We start from the raw sequence: 23,997 nt of genomic DNA, 5'->3' as shown, positions 1-23,997 counted from the left end.
ACAGCACTTTTAGTGACATGAGATTGTTGCCCTGAGTGTTTGATTCATACCTGGTCCTAGATAGGAATCTATGAGTGACTTCTGTCTGAGTATCTAAACGTGCATCACTGTTCTCTGTCTTTATCACACAGAGATAGTGAAATCTCGCACTGAGATTTTGTGTATTTTAAATCCTTAATTATTTAATAGAAAAAATATGCTTACTTTTTTTCTAGGTTTTTAACTAATTATAATCGAGATTTTTTTTTTCAAAGAGGGAAAGCCTTAAGAATTTCTAATTCTGATTTTGTCTTTTCATGAATGCATGATCCCTTTGTCTTTAAATGTATAATACAAATGTAGTCATAGTTCCATATAAAATTATATTGGGAAATCAGACTTATGGATGTGTTCTTTTTATTTGATATTTAATAATGCCTTAAGGCACGTAATTCAAATTTTTATTAAAGTAAAATTATTTGAATTTAATGCATAAATATTTAGTTTAAGCTCTCAGAACTAATTCCATGGTACTTGTTCTCCTAAAAATGTTTAAAATAATTCAGATTTATTTCAGCTGTGCTTTTTGAAATGACTTTAGTTTTGGAATTAACATGACAGGTTTTTAAAATGAACCATTTCTGGACATCTGGAGGGCTTTGATAAGAATTATTATTCCCACAAGGAATCTGAGACCTTTTTTTATGTAAGCATTTAGGATATCTAAATTAGGAATTGGTAGTTGTTTATCAAATTAACATGTAACTTGCCAAAGTGCTGGGAATTCTTTGGTTCAGCAGTGATGGCTCACATTTCAGGGAGACAATTTCTGCTAAGAGGGTCATCATTTATTTCAGTTTTAGAAGGTATTTTTTAATGTTTATTTATGTGTATGTGTGAGTGCGTGCTGCATATGTGCAGATGGCCATGGAGGCCAGAAGAGGGTGTCAGATTCCCCAGAACAGGCATTACAGGAGGTTGTGAGCATTCCAGTGTGGGTGCTGGAAACCAAACACAGGTCCTCTGCAAGAGCAGAAAGTTAATTGCTGAACCATCTCTCCAGTCTTAATGAGTCTTTGAATTTTTAAAAATAGGATTCAGAAAACCAAAACCAAATCTTAGTCACAGCAATATATAAGAAGACCAGGTTTGGGCTTCAGTTTATACATTATGCCTGGTATCATAATATTGGTACTGATCCAGAAATAATTATGTGCCTGTTTTATTAAGTGTCAGCCTGATTTAAAAGCCATTTGGACTTGTCACAGAGTAGCTTACCCAAGACTCAAATATCATTAATCCATGCACAGCTTTCCACTAACTACAATGCATCACAATGATTTACTCTCTGCAAGCACCAATTATACATGTTTTAAAAATAATTTTCTTATCCCTTTAAAAATAACAGTAACAACAATCAGAAAGAAGAAAGAATGAAGAAAAGTCCAGCAAACATCCCAGAATAAACCTTTTTCAGAATTGCTGGCATTTTTCTCTCTAGGTCCTTGCCTATATTGAACTTTTCCCGACATGTGCTTTTGCAATTAATAGTTTTTTCTTCTCAGCTTTGATGAGGCAATAGCTAGCATCAATTTCACATATGTTTTCTTTTGTAACCAGAAAGAATTCTAGGCTAGAAAAACACAAAGCCTTATGGGAAAAGAAGGATCGTGTGGGGAAGGTGAGAAAAGTCTCGGTGTTGAAGCCTACCCATTATCCCTTCAGGATAAATGGAAAGCTGTTCAAAGCTGTTTTCAGTTAGCACCACTTGGGTTGAACAACTTAATAACAGATCAGGCTGTTTCCTGTTTACTAGATCCTACAGCATTCCCTTAGGATGAAATAGATTGTCCAAAGCTTACAGAATGATGTCAGTACAATGCCTAAACATCAGGAATGCCTAAGCCATCTCTTAGGTTTGGCTTATGAGTGATAAAATTATTATTAGCACAAGAGTCAAGAATATCAGAGCTGCATAGGCTCTTTTCATGATTACTGCACTAGGCTAGTAATTTCTGCCTTGAAGTGTGTATCTTTTCCTTTTTATATTTTAGAAATGTTAATGATTTACTGTGTTTAAAAATTCTGAAATTATTTTTTTTTATACCTGAGAATTTACAAAGCCATTTGGGAAGAAAAGATTTTGCAGCCTAGAACTACTGTGTTTGTTGAGCATTAAGTATATTCTGATCCCTAAAATACAATTTCATGATTTTTTAACACCAAGGAATGTTTTCCAGAGGAAAGCCATCATGGCTGTGGCCAATGTATGTGATCTAAATATATTCTATTTGTCTCTCGTGTTTGTTCAAAAGATACGTGTTGACATAAAAATGGTTCTAAATAGGCAGCTGAGAGGACATACATCAGCCAAGGAAAGAATTTTCTTCTAGGAGCTGCAGGGTAGACTTTTTCCACAGATAAGTAGGTCAGACCTGAGAGAAGGCTTTTGAGGGGTGCTCTGGACCAGAATTCTCCCAGTTCCTTCCTGCATGGCGTCGATGGGAAGCTGGCTGGACAAAGGCTTAGTCCAGCAGACCTCTTGGGTGCCTTTGACTTGTGGGCTTGTGTGGTGAATGTGCCTCCTTCTTTCTTGACTAACTGTATCATGGCAAAGGCAAATGAGAGAGTAGGCAGCATGGACACGAGCAGGTGCAGAAGTTAGTAACGTTTTATAGTAAGTCTTTGGCTAGAAGAGGTAAAAGCTAAAAATGTAATTTGGAGAAATTGTCAAAAATGCTAAAAATGAGTACAGAATTCCTCAGAAATAGAATGTTCTTTAATCAGGATTTTTTTTTCTTTATTAATTACACTTTATTTACTTTGTATTCCCTCCCCCCCCCGTGGTTCCCTTCCTCCTTCCGTCCCAAGCCCTCCCTTCCTTCAGGGATTAATCAGGATTTTTAAGAAGATATTTTCTCTAAGATACATGAGTCTGTGGTCTCCTTTTAACACAGGACACTATAGAAACAGAACCATATAGAAAGCAACTCCCACACCAGCGTTCCATTCTGATCGAGAGCCTTAAAGGGAAAATATGATCATAGGAAGATTAACAGTTTTCCCAATTAGAAAAACCCAGAGAATTTCCTAGAAAGTCAGATTGGCTATTTACAACTTAGCCTGTTCCTTGCTCTACTAACGTGTCAGTTCCTATGTACTGGAGTTAAGTCCGTTTGTAAACTACTATGTTAGGCTAGTTTTCTTAATGGAAGACTTCTAAGAATATTTACTGTGTCAAGGTTCAAGTCAGTCAGGTTTAGGGTATACTACTGCACAGGTTTGGCCGGACAGCAATAGCAGGATGCAGACTGCCAAGTGTGAGGAAATCCAAAACCAAAGGGATCTTTGTGGTTCTGGAAGGTCTAAGGTAGTGAGGATAAGCAGAGCTAGGAGATGTAGGGCCCAGAGACCCCCTGTTTACTTCATGCCTCTAGGAAAGGAAGGGCAGATCTAGGGGGGATGCTCATTTCATGTTAAAGGCTTCATGGACTCCAATTGTATGCACAGTCCCTTTATATAGGCTCAGCGCTCTGCTGGCTGATGTCCAAAGGTGGGCCATGTAGGACCCTGGCTCCCTCACCTTACGCCACTTTTCTAATATGTCACCTGTTTCTGTATATTTTCCTTCTGATGGCTTCCAGAGCTGTGTAGTGTCTCCATATCTGTCATCACAGCCTGATTTACATAATTACAGCATCAGATTATGTAAAACTGTTGTATGCATTCTAAATAAAACTGCCAAGGTAAGACACACGTAACAGCACTCATGTCAACTCCAGTCAGCCGGCAGAAACCGTCTGGACAGTATTAAAAATTCTGAATTCCACTGTGAGCTCAGCACAGAAAGAGTGATGGGACTGGCTGGCAATGCCTGCCTTTGGTGGGATGGTTTTCTGTTCTTTGTTGTAGCCCACAATGAAAGGTAGCATTATTAACATGTGCCTTTAATTGTCTAGGTGTTAACTGTAGTGTCTTCTGAAATGGGCTCTGGAAAATTGATCTGTATTAGCCGGCACTATGTAGCTTGAAGTTAGACGTTCCTGAGGAAGTAGAGAAGCAAGTCAGAGTGGTTGAATCCCCTGTTTTACTTTGTCAATATTTTCATCTCATTCATGTACAGGTTAAGGTCCAGGTTAAGGGCACTAACCCCTACCCCTCCAATACTACATAGGATTCTGCTTACGTGCAGGAAGTGCTTGAGAAACCTACAGTCTCAGGGCTGGAGGTAGCTCAGCCATTAAAGACTAAGTAAGGCTTCTAACCAAAAGGTCAACCTGAACAGATGGGAAGAGAAATGGCATCAGTATTAGTGAGGAAAGGACCATAGTCTGGTCTCTGCCTCCATGATCTAACCTCCTCTTGAAGGCCCTACTTCCTAATACTAACCCGGTAAGAATCGGGAGACAAACATTTAGACCATTCAAGCATACATAGAAGAAATCTTGTAAGAGGAAAGTGGATGTTGACATGAGCCTCCAAAGGCTAAGGAGCCATCTACTTTAAAATGTTTTCAGTGGGAATATAACCAGAGACAAATGATTGCTTTTAATGGTAAATTCTAGAGAATTTTTTAAAGGCAGATGACATAGATCTGCGTAATTCTCTGGCTATTTTAATTTTGTTTAAACACCCCAGTTAATTGTTTTCATGACAGAGCTACAACAATCTACCCCCAGCACTTTTGATAGAACGTGAAATATTTATTAAGATTATATAGAGATTTCTCCAGTCAAGAAATATGTCACTATATAACAGCTCCTCAAAATAAATTGCTAAAATTGTAAATCCATGACAATGGCGGAAGAGTTTATTTTGCATTCCCATGCTTATTAAAACAAACCCTGCAAGTGGTCCATCTTCTTACCGTTCCAAGTTCTCATCGTCCATTCTGCAAGGGGCTTTACTAGGAATTAAAGATCTGCAGCGCTTGTCTATAGAAAATACAATACTTTCAGAGACTTTGAGGAGTGTGGCACGGAATTGGATCTCAAGACACTCTTTAATCTAATCTTTTGCCTGAAGATTTGCCCTCAACTAAATTATTCCAAATGGTTGCTCCTCATACTTACGGAGAAAAAAAAAAAACAATTAAGGCTTTGCTCACTGGAAATACTTCCTTCAGCATTCACACCAGCATAATATCCAAAGGGAATAGTCCATCATCTTCATGAAGTACTGTGCCTTCTGCTCCCTGCTGGGATGCTCTCTTGTTGGGGGAACTCATATTCTCAGCAAATATGTATGTCTGATGTACATAAATGGTTGTATTTTTAAATGTTCTCAGATTTGCATGGTCCTCTAGCTCACATGGGATTATTCCCACACCTGTGTACTGCAGGAAAACAGCAGTGAATATTTGCAGGCGTGCAAATTCATTCTGATTTTTCAAAAGCGCAGCCATGCTTCTTTAATGTCATTTTTTTTCCTTTAAAGAATGATTATAATTAGTGGATCACAGAAAAAAAAATCACTGTATTGCTCCAGAAAACAAATAAGAATAGCAATGTTCCTAATAGTCAAAATAATTCATTTATGCCACATTTTGGTACCTGAAATATTTACATGGGAAATAAGGTAAAAACTCATCTTTACTTATAATGAGACACAGTGCAAACAAACCCTTTTTCATAATAGCTGCCCAAATCCCAATTCAACTTAAGTTCATTGACTGATTTCTGGACTAGAAGAATTAAGCCTGAACTAGTGAAAAATGAAGAATATGTGCTTTCAATTAAGAAGTAATTAGACACTCAATCACCCTTACAACACACCAGGGAGTGGGGAAGAAGGAAGAAAAATGCGACTCACTGTCGTGTATAAAATGTTTTCGTTAATTAGTGTAGTCTTAACTGAGAAGGAGAAAGTGTCAAAATATCACATAGGTTTACCTCTGAATAAGTTTAGAAGCTAATTCGAGTGTTTCATATCTCCAGTGCTGAGGAGTGGGCGGTTATTAAGCAGGAAGGTTTATTCCACAGAGTGGGTCAAGCTCCCTGTTTGAATGCTCACCATGGATGGCTTCAGACGGTGTGCTGTTCAGCATCTCACTTAATACTCCCCAAACCCTGAGAGGCACATGCTCTTACCTGCATTTTAAAGCTAAAGAAACTGAGGCACAGAAGTGCTGAGTAGCTTGCCCAAGGCCACAACCAGGAAAGCCATTCAGATCGCAGTGGGGTTAACTCCCCTCCGTGAGCTGTTCAGCTGTAGCTCAGGCCTCTCTGCCTCCTCTTCCCTCTTAGAGAATCCCCTGGGAATGAGATTATCTGGGGAAGCGGGGAGGATGTGTGTGTTCTCTCACTTTGTGGGGCATGTTGCTAATTCCTCTGAGGGTTCACTGATTCACATACGCCCACTGTGGGAATATTTTACAGAATGGGTTTTTGTCATCCAGTCCACCTCCTCCTCGCCCTCCCTAGTCACGCTGTAACAGGCTAACCTCTGAGTTATTTCTTTGCTTATGTTTTCATGACTCCCAATACAGTTGATAGGTATACATCGTTAAAAAAAAAATTCAAGCAATACAGCATTCCACGAAGCAGCTGTGTCTCTGGAACTGTGCTGCCAGCAACAGCCATCACCGGCCCCAGGTGTCCAGTGTGGCTGTAGGCCCTGCAGCGTGTATGTGAGCATGAGTCCTCGGTGTGACTGTGACAGAGTTGCTGATCCTCTCCCCTCACTGAAAGCTGTAGCAGCTAGGCGTGGTGGCGCACACCTGTAACCCCAGCACTCTGGGAGGCAGAGGCAGGTGGATCTCTGTGAATTCGAGGACAGCCTGGTCTACAAAGTGAGTTAGGAACAGCCCGGAGAAACGCTTGTCTTCAAAAACAAAACAAAGCAAAGCAAAACAAACAAACAAACAAACAAACAAAAAAGGATAGCAATCTGTGTCTCAGAGGTGGTGGGGAGGCTACAATAAAAAACCAAAATCTAAGTGTTTATATTATTTGTTCTGCAGTATAACTATGTAAGGATAGTTGCATACATCATTCCATCATTACTTGTTTATATTTGATCTGCGTATGTATCTGTGTATACATGGATGTAATGCTCCATATGGGATTATTCTGTCTATGTTATTTGCTGGTTTGATGCTATGTCTTCTTGTCATTGAAAACTGTGCTTGTTAAATATAGGTTATTTTAAAAAATTTCTAAAGATTTATTTTATTTTGCGTTTGATGTAATCTACATGTATGTGTGTAAACTACATGCATGCCTGGTGTTCATCATTGTATTCCCTTGGAACTGGAGTCAAGGATGTTTGTGAACTGCCCTGTGGCTACTTGGACCCGGGCCCAGATCTTTTGGGAGAGCAGCAAGTGCTCTTAACCACTAAGCCAGCTCCAGTATGTTACTTTTCAACGTGTGCTAAAATGTATTCACACGTGGTCATTTCCAGTGTTCTGCTATAATCAGCTATACTGTGGCCTAGTTGATAGCTAATTTTCTTAAAATGTTCTTAGTAATAAATTACCAGAGTTTTATTTAAGTCAGGGGTAAATGACCGTCCGCTAGAGTTGTGTCATTTCATGCTGTAACCGGTCATATATGTCCAGCTGAGGTTCCTCTTTACTTTTGGCAGCTGAATCCTTAGGAAATTCTCCTCATTGCCGACCTGCACAGAGCCGACTCTTGCGCTGCAGCGAGTCGTGGGGTCCTTGGCGTTCCTGACACTGCCATTACTCTGTGCGGTGATAGGCACTAACTGCAGCAGTTGTGACAGCGTGGACAAGACTCCTTATCAGGTGTCCTTACACATTTAAAATGTCCAGATAAACAACAGAATCATTTTTTTTTTACTAGAAGAATAGAAGCAACGAAAGAGAACAACAAAACACAAGAAAAAGGAAGGAAAGAATACCACCAGAATGTGTGATTTGTCTTGCATATCGCTTCATTTCTTTTCTAATATTGAGGGACAGAGGGTAGACATTAGTTTTAGTACAATTACTGTAATTTTATGTCATGCATGTACTGTAAAACTATACTTCATGTATTTTTTTTCCTTTGTTGACAGTCCTCTTGGTGGCATATTTGGACAGAAGCATCTGGGTTGTGGCTGAGCATGTACCAAGTAGTTTAATACGATGTTAAGTACAAGATTGGCATTCATGGAGCGTGAGCTCTCACTGTTACGTGATGTTTTTTTTGCCCATAGCGACTCACATCTTTCTCCATTTTGTTTCCCTATTAATGCATGTTTTGTGGGAAACATGATTTGTTAGGTTGGAACCTGCTTTTCTAATGTTCCTTTCACACAGCTTCTAGTAACTTTCTCATATCTAATACAGTTATTTATTTCGAGTTTTCTAGCTAAACCGTGGTAGCATTTGTCAGTAATGACAGTTTAATGGATTTCTAATTTGAATGGTTCTTACTCCATTGCACCAATGGGTGCCTCTATTAAATTTTAACTAAATTAACTGTGGTGTCTGCTTATTTCCGATGCTCTAAGCCCAGATGCTTGTTTCCCAGTATCGCACCTTGGAGTATTCAAAAGCAACTGCCACTCCTGTTCTCTTCTTTGATGCTTCCCTATCTGTGCTTTTGTTTCCCCGTGTTTAGTGGCTATGGTGGGAAATAGTGGGAAAAGCAGGTAGCTCTGTGCCATTGCTTATAATAGAAGCACATTGAATTGCAGCCCTTTTCTTTTGTGTGTGACTCCTCTGAGCCGCTTAAAGTAGCTTCCAGGCTAGGGCGGAGGCAGGCGTGCACAGCTAAGTCCATGTCAGCGGAGCTTGTACGACACACCCAAGGATGTGCCACTAGTTCCCCAGGAAATGGCTGCTTAAAAGGAGTTCTTATTCTCAGCACATCACCATTTCCTTTTACTTTTTTTTTAAGTTAAATTTTGTTTTTAGGTTCCAAGGCCTGGCAGAGGCCCAGAAGTATTTACCTTGTGTAGAGGGCAGACAAGAGTTGGTAATAAGCAATTTAGGTGTGTGAGTGTTTTGCCTACACGTATGTGTGTGTACTCTCTGTGCCCCTGCTACCTTTGTTGTCAAAGGAGGAGTTTGGGTTCCCTGAACTGAGGTTTGGAATGATTGTGAGCCACTATGTTCTGGGTGCTCTCAAGAACACATGCTCTTAGCTGCTGAGCCATCACTAGCCCCCATGTCACCAATTCTTAAAAGTTTCCATCCTGGAGACTTGGTCTTCAATTATTGTTCTTAAAAGGATGCTTTAGTAGATAGTCAGCTGAGTCAGACTTATGGTCGCTGATGTCAGCCTCTGGCCTTTGAGGGGCAGGATGTGTGCACACGTGCATTTGTATTGTTCGTAGCCTTTCAGGAAATTCCCTGAAGGGATCTGAATTGCATGCATTCCCTGGGGTCTCTTTATAGAAGACAAATTAAGGTTCAAAATAGGCATATGAAAGATAACATCTGTTATAATTATATTGAAAGAACTGAAGATTTAACAGACTTTAGAATGCGGTCATACTTCAAGGTCATTATTGTGAATAATAATCATTGCAGAACAGAAAAATGTAATCTACATTTAAGCTTTTCTGTTTATATTCTGTTTATATTATTATACAAGTGGATATTTGGAAGACATCCCAAAGAGGAGAATACAAGCCTGATTACCTCTGTTTCTTTGTCATTTTCTTTAGATTGTTTTATCAAACAGATTCATGTTCTGATGACCAGATGATATGGTTATCAGAAAGAGTTTAGAAAATACACAGAAGGCATCAATAGGAATGTTTTTCACAAATAATGATCACTGATTGAGCATTGACATTCCTTTTTTTTTTTTTTTTACCGCAAATTACATTCCAATAGCAGAAAAGAGTATTTCTTTATATGTACAAGTTTGCAAGGATGAGAAAACAAGATGAAAGATAAGGGAAGCAGGACTTCAGGAGCGGGAAGCATATGGTGGTGATGGAGGAAGTGGTGTTTCTGTGATGGGCTCTCAGAGTCCTGGGAGTTTGCAGCAGATGTCTCTGCACATTGGAGGGCAAAGAAGATGCTGTTAGCTGTCTTAGTTGAATACTCTTTGAGAAGCATTATATCTTAAAATCCCCTTCCAAGGGGAAGATGCTTGGAAGTGCTTACCGTGTGGAGAGGGCAGACGAGAGTTGACAATAAGGAACTTGGGCTTAAGAAGGGTGGAGGAGCGATTTCCTGAGAACTCACGTTTCCTGGCTTCTTCTGCTCCACCCAGGCTCTGGTGCAGTGTCAGAAAGAGAGTCTGCTCTCCAGCTGATGAACAAGGCACATGCCTAGGGTGGCAGTGAAGTGAGATCCCAGATACAGAAATCAGTCAGTGCAGCTGTGGCTGAGTGTCTAGAAGAGGTTTTTGCAGAGATGTAAATGCAAAGACAGGAGTTCACTATGGACCTGGGCAGGTCTTGAACTTGCTATGTAGACCAGGCTGACCTTGAACTCAAGGAGCTCTACCTGCCTCTGCCTCAAAAGTACTGGGATCAACGGCATATGCCACACTACCCAGCTACAAAGATATGCCATAACCTCTTGGAGCAAGTAGGGCAGCTGCTAGATAGCACTGAATTCAAGTAATTATGAAAAACTTAAGGTACTTACTCTGTTCAGAGAAAGCAACATGCAGGAAAGAAAGAATTCCAGTGAAACACATAGTTTCATTCTGACTGTTACCTATCATTACTATAACATAAAATAATCGATTCAACCAAAATTACAGGGTGGGATGTTGGTAATGATTTCTGCACTTGTTTTGGGTGGCGTGCCTCTGTGTGTGTGAGGAGGAACGGCTGACTGGAGGAAAGAGCCTCAAATCTTCCCCTGCCGTTTGGAAAGTCAGCCCAAGCAAATTGGATGGTGAGCTTAGCATCGTGGTCTGTGATGCTCATAAAACCGCCCCACCGAGACACGGAAGGCAGAGGATAGGTAGTCTTCATAGCAAACACGTTTACTCATTTAATTGTGTAAATGGCCTAAACGTAATTTTGATGCAAATAAAAGAGTTAAATAGGAACACCTGCTGTTGTCATCTTTTTGCTATACTTTTTGTGCATGTGCGTCCCCGTGTGTGTGGAGTACATACACACATGCTTGTGCACATCACGCCTTCCTCGTGGCATTTGTTTGGGGTCAGGTAGCAGGCTGGGCCTCTGTGAAATGGCACAGAGGAGACCTAGCATATTTCCATTCCGTTGTTTCTAGCTTCCTCTTTGGGCATATTTTAGCAAGTAAGCATCCAAGTTTACCAGCATATCACATGCCAAGATTAATTAGAATTTCGTAGGCATTTGCTGAGAACCTTCTATCATGCCCCCGGAGCTTGAGAAATGAAAAGGATACCAGAGAACATGTGAGCCTTTGCACTGTGGAATATACTGGAGGTCAGATCATATGAGGTCAGGTCTGAAACCAAAACCGATGGCATATTACAGACTCATATTTTATTAGTTGTTGTTTGGGTTTAACATTTACTAGAAATTAGGATATGTTCTTCAGGTAAAACTCCCCTTTATGAACTTAAGAGAATGTGTGTGAAGCGGCCTATCCCAAAGGAGAACGGTAGAGCTCTGGGACGTGGGGTGATCTCTTAAGTCGGTAAGGGTTCTTTCCGTCCTGAATATAATGTCCTTTCAGACATTTACAGTGCAAGGTGGTGAGGACATCCTGATGATTCTGAGTTAAGAACTTCATTTCTAGAGTCTCCTCAGGTTTTTTAGACATGTTTTTCCAACCAACTTTTAGTGTTGTTCGGAACACATTTTGGGAAACAATGTATATTGTTTCCTTTGCAGAAAATGCTTGCATGTTTATTAAATGTGGTGCATCAATTTGAGTAGCAGTCAGTTTCATGCATTTCATTTGTACTCCTTATGTTTATCATTGTCAAGATATGTATTTTGACATACTATTTTACCCTAGAAAAATCAGATATTTGAGGCCCAAATATTATAGATTTGATGGAGAAGGAGTCAGGAGATGTTGGACCATATTATGAAGTTTAAGCTAGGAATGGGTTTCAGAGAACATCATAGTGACTGTAGTTTAAAACAGTGTATTCTTGGAGAATGGATAAAATAGATTTTAAGCATTCTCACCACAAATTGACAATCGTATAAGGAAAGGCATCTACTGTCTAGCTTGATATGGCCATTCTACAGTATAGCTCAGAACATCATGTTGTATACACTATCATGTCAACCTAATCTGTCAATCTGAAATATTTTAAAAGGCTGGTTTATTTATATATTTATATTTAGACAGGATTTATTTGAAATAGCGTTTGGAACTATATACCCCAACATTTAAAATCCTTTGTTTTATGAACTTTCTATGTGTCCAGATGTGTATATTCATGACATGCAAGTGTATACAGGCATATGGACTGATGGAGAGGGACACTATATAGATGATTCTAAGGTATTTTCATGTGTTATATTTTGTTGAAGAGTTACTTGTTACTGTGTTGGTGGTGAATAATCTTGCACATAAAATTGACTAGGTGTCTTTGTCTTTGTTATATATTTCCAGAAATTATTTTTTTCTCAAAAAATTTATGAATCCTTAGCTTTTCCTTTCCTTTTGTGGTGCTGAGAGATTGAACCACATGCTTTTGTGGTGCTGAGAGATTGAACCACATGCTGGGCAGGTGCTGTGTCACTGAGCTATACCCCTAAGATGCACTATGTCTTTGAATGGATAGCTATTGTCTGAAAGTACCACACTGGGCATCTGCATGAGAGCATCAGGACCTAATCGGTGTCTTAGTTACTTTTCAATTGCTATAAAAACACCACGGCCAAAGCAACTTATAAAAGAAAGTATTTAATTTGGGACTCGTGGTTCGAGAGGGCTAGAGTCCATGACATCAACATCATGCTGGGGAGCATAGCAGCAGTCAGGCAGGCATGACACTGGGGCAATAGATTAGAACCAATTTTTTTTTATTTTTTATTTTTTTTACTATTAATTACACTTTATTCATTTTGTATTCCCCCATAAGCTCCTCCCTCCTCCCCTCCCGATCCCACCCTCCCTTCCACTTCCTCATGCATGCCCCTCCCCAAATCCACTGATAGGGGAGGTCCTCTTCTTCCTTCTGATCTTAGTCTATCAGATCACATCAGGAGTGGCTGCATTGTCATCTTCTGTGGCCTGGTAAGGCTGATCCCCCATCAGAGGGAGGTGATCAAAGAGCAGGCCAATCAGATTATGTCAGAGGCAGTCCCTCTTCCCATTACTATGTAACCTACTTAGACACTGAACTATCATGTGCTACATCTGTGCAGAGGTTCTAGGTTATCTCCATGAATAGTCCTTGGTTGGAGTACGAGTCTATGGGAAGTTCCCTGTGTTCATATTTTCTGTATATACTCACTCATATGGACATAACATAGGATACACCTACTAAAAACTGTACATCTAAAGAAACTAAGCAAGAGAGAGGACTCTGACTAAAACTCTCAATCCCCATCTTGAAAGGCAAAGAGGTTGGACATCAGAAGAAGTCGAAAACAGGAAGCAACCTAGGAACCTGCCACAGAGGGCCCCCAAAAGCCTCTGCCCTGCAGACTATCAAAGCAGACACTGAGACTTATGGCCAACTGTTGGGCAGAATACATAGAATCTTATGTAAGAAGTGGGAAATAATAAGAGCTGGAGAGGACCGGAACCACACAAGGAGAGCAACAGAACCAGAAAATAAGAACCAAAATCTTGAGACACAACCATGAGCCAGAGACAGCTAACTGGATGGTAAAACCTCAAAGCCTGCTCCTAGTGACACACTTCTAGATACCTCCTAATCCTTCCCAACTGGGGACCAAGTATTCAAACATGGCCTGTGGAGGCCATTCTCATTCAAACCTCTTCATTGGGCAACCTGTGGTTTGTTATCCTCCCAAAGTACTGTTTCGTGTATTATTCTATATTTAAATGGGTAAGGCATAGGACCTTTAAGATGCTTTTTGACCAAGAAGTTGTTCCTATCCACCATGACTATTGCATATGAACTCATAGCAATTTAAAGCTTTATTTTTAGTTACTAGACTTCACATGTAAGTATTTCATTTGTGATAGAACTCAAGTATTAATTCAGTTGAAAATATCTGTGGCTATGATATTGTATTCTAATTCTTTCTGACATAGAAATAAAATTATGGTAGACTCTATAAGAAAATAACAAAGATAGAAAACCTGAGAAGATATTTAAAAAATTTTACATTAGATCGTGTTTAATTTCCACCATATTTAGTTGGGCTCTAGAAAGGCTTTTCAGATGCTGTGAAAGGGTGCCAGTCACCTAACCGCTTCATTCTCTTTGCTTTAGGAAGAAGACAGTGGTCGCACGGAACCCTTGGATGCGGAATGGAAACTCTTGAGTGGCAGCTTTGTCTTAACCCTCAAGCTTGCATTGTCTTCAGCTACTCCAGCTTTGATGACTATCTGTGACCACTGTCTATATAACATGCTGTTATGAAATATTAGAACTGCTGTTATCGTAATGAAACTCAGTGTGTATGCATACACCACAGCTTCTGGTATTCATACTTTTGCACATACTGCTTATTGCTTATGTGTAGAAAGAATGAAAGTAGCTTCCAGACCTGTTAATATGATTGTATCATATAACAATATGAGAAAAAAAAAACATTTCCACAGCCAAGTCTTGCTCACTTCCAGCCTATTGTAATTCTTCATAATAAAATAAGAGTTTTGACTTACAACAGCCTAGAATTTCAAAATATAACATGAAGGCCTCAAAAATTATCTCATGTGTTTTTTTTTTTTAAATCGTACCAAATTTAATGTCAAGCTGGTTTGTCATGGCAAATGAATTTAGAGCTAATGCAAAAATACTTTATATATATTATTTTAAAAATAATTTAATTGAATATAATATAGTTATGACATATCTGAAAGCATGGTTTCTACGAAGTTAAGAATAGCATGAGAAATAGGAAAAAAGATGGACACAGCATCCCAGTAACAGCTTTGTTTCCATAATAGAAATATAAATTCAAAGGTATTCTATATTAATTTAGTATTGTACACTTTATAAGACATCAAAATTCTTTATAGATTGCTCTTCTGTGGTGAGGTAAGATAAGGGTCAACCATACTCTTCTTTTAAAAGCGGCTGTGAATTAAGCACATCCTTAGTCACAGTTCATTGTGACGGAGGAATGGTGTAAACTGGTAGAGATAATGGAAGAAAGCAAGAACTTAATAAATAAATGTTATTGGTTGTTAAAATAGCTGCAAAAAACAAATAACTTAAACATCAATCTCAATTTGGAGGGATTGTATGATGGTAGGTAGAAGGTTTTGGATCTGTTGAGTAGAGGCTGCATTAAACCTGCAAGAAACCTCCTGAAAAAGAAGCAAAGAAGGTTCAAAGTGGAGTTGTTGGCAGGAAGGAGACGAGAGCCACGGTCATTAGGAAAGTGAGATACAGGAATGATCAGTAGCCCTGGAATACAACAGACCAGCCACATGGAGTTGGCTCTCTCTCTCTGCCATGTGGGTCCAGAGGCCCATCAGAGGCAAGGACCTCTGATGACACAGAGAGGCCCTGGATACTTTCTTTGTGCAGCTTTCAGTATTTGCTAAAATGGAAATGGCGGAGTATAAGTGAAACAAAAACCAAACACCTAGAACCCTGTAATCTAAATTTACATCTTCTAGGCTAGCACTGTGAGACCATGTTCAGCCATGGCTGCAGGGATGACATCATTTATAGCTATGTCATCCATACTTTTTGTAGTCCGTAGTTTATGGACTAGATCTAAAGCCCTCCATGCTTGGCCGGTCACATGGTCCGCCTGGTGCTGCTTTCGTAGATCGGCGCCTGGGACACAGCCATTCATAGGTGTCCGTGTCTCCCCTCCTACAGGGCTGACTTGCACTTGAGTTCTTGGTTTCCATATCTCACCCTTCCTCCAGTCTCTACCCATCTTTCCCTGAAACATATGAAGTAGAAAATGTAACAACAGAGACTAATGCAATTGACTTCCAGAATGCTGTCTAGCTGTCATGTGTTCATCCTCTAGTCTAAGATAAGAATTTCATAAAGCAACCAAATTTTATTCTCTGAGTATTTCTTAAATGGCCATTTAAGATGAGTATTCATGGTGAGGTTTAATAGATTTAATATTCTTTCTGTCTGTCTTTTTTTCTTTTTTAAGAGAAGTTTTTACTGTTTAACTTTGGTCATCCTGGATATCTCTATGGTTATCAGACTGGCCTTAATCTCACAAACTCTGCTGGAATTAAAGGTGTGAGCCACTAACCCTCGCCAAAATTCATATGTATGAAAAACCCCTTCAAATGCTAATTGCAGCTGATTGAGAGTAGAAAAACTGGTGTGTGCTTGTATGAATGGATTTAAAAGTCTAATTAGTCCATCAATAAAACTGTAAATAACTATTCTCAAATCTATATTACTTTGATCGTGAGTGGGAAAGAAAATCAAAAGTTATGCACTGAGACCTGTGCCTTCTGGAGCAGATGTGGGGGAGGGCTCTATGGTGAATCTAATAAAGCTTGAGATTTAGAGTAAAGGCAACGAGCTGAAATGCCTTTCCATAAAGCTTTCACATACAGAAGTGTATCTGAGTAGTGGTCATTAATGAACCTAACGGTGTGTGAGGGGATATTGTTCCCAGAAGGTTTATCAGCCAAGGTACTTTCAGTCTTCTCCATGAACAAAACATGTGTGTTTGTATGTGTGTATGTACACGCATGACACAATATGCATGTGGAGGTCAGAGGGCAACTTTCAGGAGTTGGCTCTCTCTCTCTCTGCCATGTAGGTCCTGGGCATGGCATCAAACTTTGGTCGCCAGGAGTAGAAGAATCATCCTTACAAGCTTGCAAGTGCCACTACCCACTGAACCATTTCTCTGGAAGTTGTTTCCTTTTGTTGTTGTCCAGTCTATCCAGAGACTGACCAATATTGGTGAGATTTCCAAAGAACTGAGGTTTGATTTGTTTTTTTTTTTTTTTCCTCTGTTGGGTTTCTGATGTAGTCTGTATTTTCTTTCATTACTTGTTGCTTACTGTGGATTTAAGCTCTGCCTTTTCCAGTATCCTAAGGGGCAAGATTGCGTGGTTTCATTGAGGTTTTTTGGTTTTTAGACGTTTTCAGTTGCAAGTTTTCCTTAAGCGCTTTTAGAAACAGCCTATAGATTCTGAAATGATACTTTTAGGTTTTCATTCACTTCAATGTATTCTCTGCAATCTGCACTGTTATGGTTAGTTCAATTGCCACTTTAGACATGTGTGAATTTGTACATAGTATGAGTTCCTAAGCCTTCATACTCATTCATGATTATCCTGTTTTTATGGGTAGGCAACATATTTAGTATGATCTGGGTACTTTACAAGTTATGCAGGCTTTCTCATGTGTCATGGAGAATGGCATGAGCATGGTTGACGTGGATGCTTGCTTTTCGTTTGTGTACTGTGTTTTATAGATGCTTGTTCATCTAGTTGACTTACAGCGTTGGTTAAGGCTATTATTTCCTTGTCAACCTTCTGCTCGTTAGTGAAAGTAAACACTTAAGTCTCCAACTACTATTGTTAAGTTGAGCATTTCTTTTAAAAACTCTTTTAGTATTTTCTTTGTGCATTTGGTATTCTGTTGTTAAGGGTATACATATTTATAACTGTTTAATTACTGTTATTTTTTTTGCCTTTTGAGTTTATATTCTTAGTGTCTTGATCTAGAATTTATTATATTTATGTGTGTGTATGTTCTAATTTCTGAGAATTGATTTTAGCTTTACACCAACTTTATTATCATCTTAGTTATTCCAAAATAGCCCCATGACTTCCCTTTTTGTTCTAATATATATAAATATATATATATATTCTTGTGATATGACCAAAGGATATTATTATCTTACATCATTTCTAGATGTGTCATCCTCAATAATGTATTTTAGAATGAATCTTTATAATTATGTACATGCGAAAGAGACTGAGAAAGGAGAGTCAATACCTCGTCACAAAGTTTCTTATTTAGTTTTATTTGTCACTCTCGTTATGTTCATTTGGTTCCAGGGCTTCAGGTTATTGACTAGTGTCAAGTTTTTTGCTCTAGTTCTGCTTTGTTCCCATCTGCCTTTTTGCTGTTATTGCCAAGAATGCTGCATTTCTATATGATGTGGATCTAACAGTACAATGATATAGCAGTGTTTTATATAGTAGTCATTTAAGTGACAACTATAGTGTAAGGGAGAAATGTCCACTTACTGTTCCTCTGTAGTGACCTACGTTTTCCATGTTTTGTTGTTATGGCTATAGGTTCAGATTAGTATCTGGTATCTCCAGGCTTCACGCTGAGGATCTTCCATCGGCAGTGCTTTGGGGCAAGTCCTCGTGATACTTGTTTAAGCATAACGTCTTCATTTCACCTTTATCAGTAAAACTTGGTTTTGATGTATGTAATATTTTTTAGTAATGGTCTTCATCAAACAAGGGATGGCCCACTGTCTTCTGAGACCCACAGTTTCTCCTGTGGTGTTATCAATTATATTCCCTTCTGAGGGACAAATCACTTTTCTCTTGCTGGTTTCTGATTTTCCCTTTCCCCTCAGCATTATTCCTATAATGTTTGGGAGTATAAATCTGTGTTTATGCTACTTGGACTCGTGTGACTTTCTTGAATATGTAGAATAATTTTTTTTGGTCAAACATCAAACATTAAAATTTTTTTTCTCATAGATTTAGAACACCTAACTGTTTAGCAGCCTGTCAATGTAAAGTAAAGGAAGCCATGTCATCCTGCTCATAGTCCTGGCCCAGGAGTAGAAGAATCATCCTTACAAGCTTGCATGAGAGAAGAAAAAGGTTTGGGGGTCATATTTCAAATTAAATGTTCTCAGCATTTTTTATTAAGTTAGAAGATATTCTGGACTAAATATTTCATCATTTCACGTGTGCTCCGAGGACGGTTTCATCATTTCACGTGTGCTCCGAGGACGGTTTCATCATTTCACGTGTGCTTCGAGGACGGTTTCATCATTTCATGTGTGCTCCGAGGACGGTCTCCAGGTCTACACAAGAATGTGCATGTGTGAACTCACAGACACAAAAGCCTATGTTTGTGTTTTCTACCAGTTTCTGTTGCTGTTTTGTGTGTTTGTTTGGTTCACAAGTCTCACATAGCCATTGTGGATATAGTTTTCTATTGTTTAATAGAGAAAATTATTTTAAATATTAGGTGAACAGTTCCTTGAATTTTTCACTTGAATAAGCACATTAAAACATTCTTATTCAGATATCATTATAAGTGAAGGTAGATACATGCTCTTTGATAATTTACTTGTTCTGTTGCTTTTTAATTTTTTAAAGTCTGTTCTCTCATACATACATCTCAACCATAGTTTTCCCTTCCTCCCCTCCTCCCAGTACCCATCCCACATTCACTCCTCCTCTGTTTCCTTTCAGAAAAAGGCAGGCCTTCCAGGGATATCAACCAACCATGGCATATCAAGTTGCAATTAGGCTGGATGAGGCAACACAGTTGGAGGAAAAGTGTCCTAAAAGCAGGCAAAAGAGTCAGGGACACCCACTACCACTGTTAGGAGTTCTGCAAGAATGCTGAGCTACACAACCATAACATAGGCAGAGGGCCTAGGTTAGACCCATGCAGGTGTCCTGATTGTCAGTTTAGTCTCTGTCAGCCCCTGTGAGCCATGGTTAGTTGAGTTTGTTGGCTTTTATTTGTGGTGCCCTTCACCCCTCTGTCTCATACACTCTTTCCTCCCCCTTTAAAGCAGGATTCATGAGCTCTGCCTAATGTTTGACTGTGGGTTTCTGCGTCTGTTTCCATCAGTTGCTGAAGAGAGCCTTTCTGATGACGATTGATTATGCTAGGCTCCTTTCTTCAAGTATTGCAGAATATCATTAAGAATCCTCTTTTCTTTTTCTTTTTTCCTTTTTGCTGGGTGTGTTTGGTTCTACCCAAGGCTTCTGGACTTTCCAGCCTCTGGTTCCTGGCTCTCCAGACAGTCAGGCATGGGCTCATCTCATGGTACGGACCCCATGCTGGACCAGTCATTGACTGGCCACTTCCACAGTTTCTGTGCCACCTTTTCTCTGGCACATCTTGTGGGCAGGTTGTGTGTTGAAGGCTTTGTGGTTGGGTTGGTGTCCCAGTTGCTCCCCTGGAAGACTTGCCTGGTTATGGGAGGTGGCTAATTCAGGCTCTGTATCCCCTACTACGAGGAGTCTTGGCTAGGGTCATCCTCATACATTCCTTGGAGTTTCCATTTACCTAGGTTTTTACCTCACCCCCTAAATGCCCCAAAATTCCAGTTGTCTTCCCCCCATCTTCCCCCAAGTGGTCCCACTGTTCACATCCCTACCCACCTAAAGTCCACCTCCAATGTCTACTTTATTTCCAGTTCCCAAGGAGATTCATGTGTCTGTTCCCCCTACCCCCACTTGAGAGCTCCTTGTTACTTAGCCCTCTGGGTCTGTGGATTGCAGCATGGTTATCCTTTATAGCCAAAATCCACTTAGAAATGAGTGCATACCATGTTTGTCTTTCTGAGCCTGAGTTATCTCACTCAGGATGTTTTTTTTTCTAGTTCCATACATTTGCCTGAAATTTTCATCACGTTATTGTTATTATTATTATTTAGCAGCTGAGTAATACTGGTAATATAAATGTACCATGTTTTCTTTGTCAGTTCTTTGGTTGAGGGTCACCTAAGTTATTTCCAGTTTCTGGCTATTACAAATAAAGCTGCCATGAACACAGGTGAGATTTTTTTTTTTAAAGCCAATTTTATTCAGTGGAAAAAAGAAAGTATCTTTAACAAATGGTTCTGGTCTAACTGGATGCTGGCATGTAGAAGAATAAAAATAGATCCACCCTGCACAAAGCTCAAGTCCAAGTGGATCAAAGATCTCAACATAAAGCCAGATAAACTGAACCCGATAGAAGAGAAATTGGGGAATATCTTGTATTGTATTGGTATAGGAGACAACTATCTGAACAGAACACCAATAGTGTAGACACTAAGACTGACAGTTAGTAAATGGGACCTCATGAAACTGAAAAGCTTCTGGAAGGCAAAGGACACTGTCAATAGGACAAAACAGTAGCCTACGGAACGGGAAAAGATGTTCACCAACCCAACTTGACAGAAGGATGATGTCCAAAATATATAAGAACTCAAAAAACTAGACAACAACAAACCAAATAATAAAATTTGAAAATGGGGTAGAGAGCTAAACAGAATTCACAACAGAGGGCTATCAAGTGCTGATAATCATTTGAAGAAATATTCAACATCTTTAGCAATTAGGGAAATGCAAATCAAAATGGCTCTCAGATTCCATCTTACAGCCGTCAAAATGGCTAAGATCAAAAACCCAAGTGACAACACATGTTGGCAAGGACGTGGAGCAATGGAAACATTCCTCCATTGCTGCTGGGAGTGCAAACTTACACAGCCACTTTGGAAGTGAATATCGCAGTTCCTTAGAAAACTGAGAATTGGCCTACCTCAAGACTCAGATACTCCTGGGCCTATACCCAAAGGGTGCTCCATTCCACCACAAGGATTCTTGCTCTTTGATAATTTAAAAGGGAAGGTTGCTTACGCGGAAGGAAATGATTATAGGCACAAGGTACTTTTTTGCATCTCCACACATTTGGATGAAAAACCCAGATAGGTGACCGCAGGGAGATCTTTTTTCCATGGAGGAGAAGGCAGCATGAGAGTCAATAGTGGATGGCAGAGACCAAGTGAAATCTAGAAACAAAAGTGTTAGATTTTAAAAGAAAAACTAAGTAATATATGCCTTTATGATGAAAGAGGGAAAGGAAAGGGTAGAATCTTGTCTCCGATACGCTGAGAGCGAAAAAGGCAGAAAGCTCGGGGATGTAAGCTGATACTTCAGAAAAGTGTATCTGAGGGTGGGAGATTGTGGGCGCAGAGAGATGCTTCAGCAGTTGAAAGCACGAGGTGCTCTTGCCGACAACCTGAGTTTGATTCTAGCCCTCACATGGTGACTAACAACCATGTGAGTTATCCCAGTTCCGGAGGATCAGTGCCTCTTCTGGGCCCCCTGGGAACCTCGTGAATGTGCATTAGAATGACAGAAAAAAGTATTTGGAAGATGTTCTACTTTGATTTTCTGTTGCTGTAACAAAATCGGGTGAAAAAGCAGCTTAAGAATTCAGAGGTTTGTTTACCTGGCTCACCATTCTGGGTCATACATTACCATTGTGGGGGAGCCGGTGCAGCAGCAACTTAAAGCAGCCAGTTACGTTACATCTGCCGTCAGGAGCAGAGGGCTGTAGACTGGCCTGCACATGGTAGTGCTCAGACTGCTTTCTCCTTCGGTCCAGGCCCACCCAGCTCATGAAATTTAGCGTGTGCTTTTCTACCTCAGTTATTCAACTGACACTATAGGCATGCCCATAGGCCAAACTAATCTAGAAAATTCCTCATTGAGACTTCCTTCTGAAGTCTGAAGTGATTCTAGACTGTCAAGTTTTCAAAAGGAACAGTCATGCCTGGCTATGCAGGACCTGTGTCCAAAGGTAGGATAGGGTGGGGAGTCTTCAATAAAAAAAACCAAAAAACCAAAAAACAACAACAACAACAACAACAACAACAAAAAATAAACCAGCTTCTTGTATCTTGTTGTATGTTATCATACAACAAGGGATACCACCAGAAATAACAGCAGAATCAGAGTCATAGAGAGCACACACAATTATGGGAAGACTGAACAATCAGTTGCTTTTGAACAGTGATCATTGGAAAAAAATCAATAGGGGAAAATCAAATACACTTAGAATCAAATGAAAATACAACTTATATCTGTGGGATATAGCAAAAGCAGTTCTAAGGAGGGAATTTGTAGGTATGAATGCCTCTATGAAAAATCCAAGTGATCTCAAGAAGATAACCTAAATGTGCCCCAAGTTCTTAGACAAGCAAGAGTAAGCCAAGCAGGAAATTAGAAGAGAGTAATAGCTATCAAAGCTGAAATTAATGAGATGGGAAATAAAATGTCCATTTCAAGTTCAGTAAAACATGTAGTCTGTTTGGATAAACAAGGTTTGCAGACTCTTAAGTGAATTAACCAAAAGAAGTGGAGAGATGACACAAATTCATACAATTCAAGCAGAAAGGGCTATCACGTTTCACTGAAATCTAGGGAGCCATTAGGGTGTGTTTTGAAAGTTATTTGAAATCAGAAAACTTCAAAGAACTCACACACAACCCACCAAGACTGAGCCAAGAGCATATCATTTCATGATAAAAAGCTCCAATGAAACTAGGAACATACCCCAAATAGTAAAATCTATATTTGCCAAACCATTAACCAAAAATACATTGAAATTTAATAATACCATATTGAATGGAAAACTTTTTTAAAAGTAGGAACCAGATGAGGGTGTTCACTGTCTTTAGTCTTAGGCCCTGTACTATTTGAATTCACAGCCACAGCAATGGTGCAAGAGAAAAAATGAAACTGATACAAACCAAAAGAAAAATGCCAGATAATAACTGTTGGTGGGTGCTGTGACTCTGTACTTAAAATACTCAAAAAGACTCAGCCTAAAGAATCTAAGATCTGATGAACACTTGCAGTAATGTAGTGGGTTACAAAACCAACTCACACACACAAAACTTTGCAGCTTCTTAATACATTACTATCAAGTTTTCTGAAAAAGAAGTCAGGAAAATAATCTTATTTACAATAGCTCTAGTCAAAATAATCAGAATTGCAGTGAGACAAATATAGACAATGGAGTTTCAAATAATTTCCCACAAATTTCCAAAAGATAATAGAATTGGAAAATAAGATTGCATGAAATGAAAAAAAAAACAAAAAGCACACGAAAGGAAGCAGTGAACAGAATGAAGAGACAACCCAGGAATGCAAGAAAACTTTACTGGCTGTTCGGCTGACAAAGGATTGATACCCACAATATGGAAGTGCGGAAAAAAGAAAGGCCCTACGAAAGGGCAAAGAATCCAATTAAATGGGCAAGTGAACTGAACAGACAGTTGTCAACAGAAGAAATA

The 23,997-nt window shown here is 39.4% G+C and overlaps 1 protein-coding gene across 1 annotated transcript in view; it reads left to right on the top strand.

The window, feature by feature from the left end:
* The window catches only part of Ca8 (carbonic anhydrase 8), a 91,133-nt gene extending 74,773 nt beyond the window's left edge, over window positions 1-16,360 (top strand). The window contains exon 9 of the mRNA XM_021645023.2: window positions 14,262-16,360. The gene's annotated coding sequence lies outside the window, so the exon portion shown is untranslated. The remainder of the gene's footprint in view (window positions 1-14,261) is intronic.
* Window positions 16,361-23,997: the final 7,637 nt, after the last annotated feature.

Source organism: Meriones unguiculatus, chromosome 6 (genome assembly GCF_030254825.1).
Source record: "Meriones unguiculatus strain TT.TT164.6M chromosome 6, Bangor_MerUng_6.1, whole genome shotgun sequence".
Classification (NCBI taxonomy): Eukaryota; Metazoa; Chordata; class Mammalia; order Rodentia; family Muridae; genus Meriones; species Meriones unguiculatus.
This window is presented reverse-complemented; position numbering and strand designations above follow the sequence as displayed.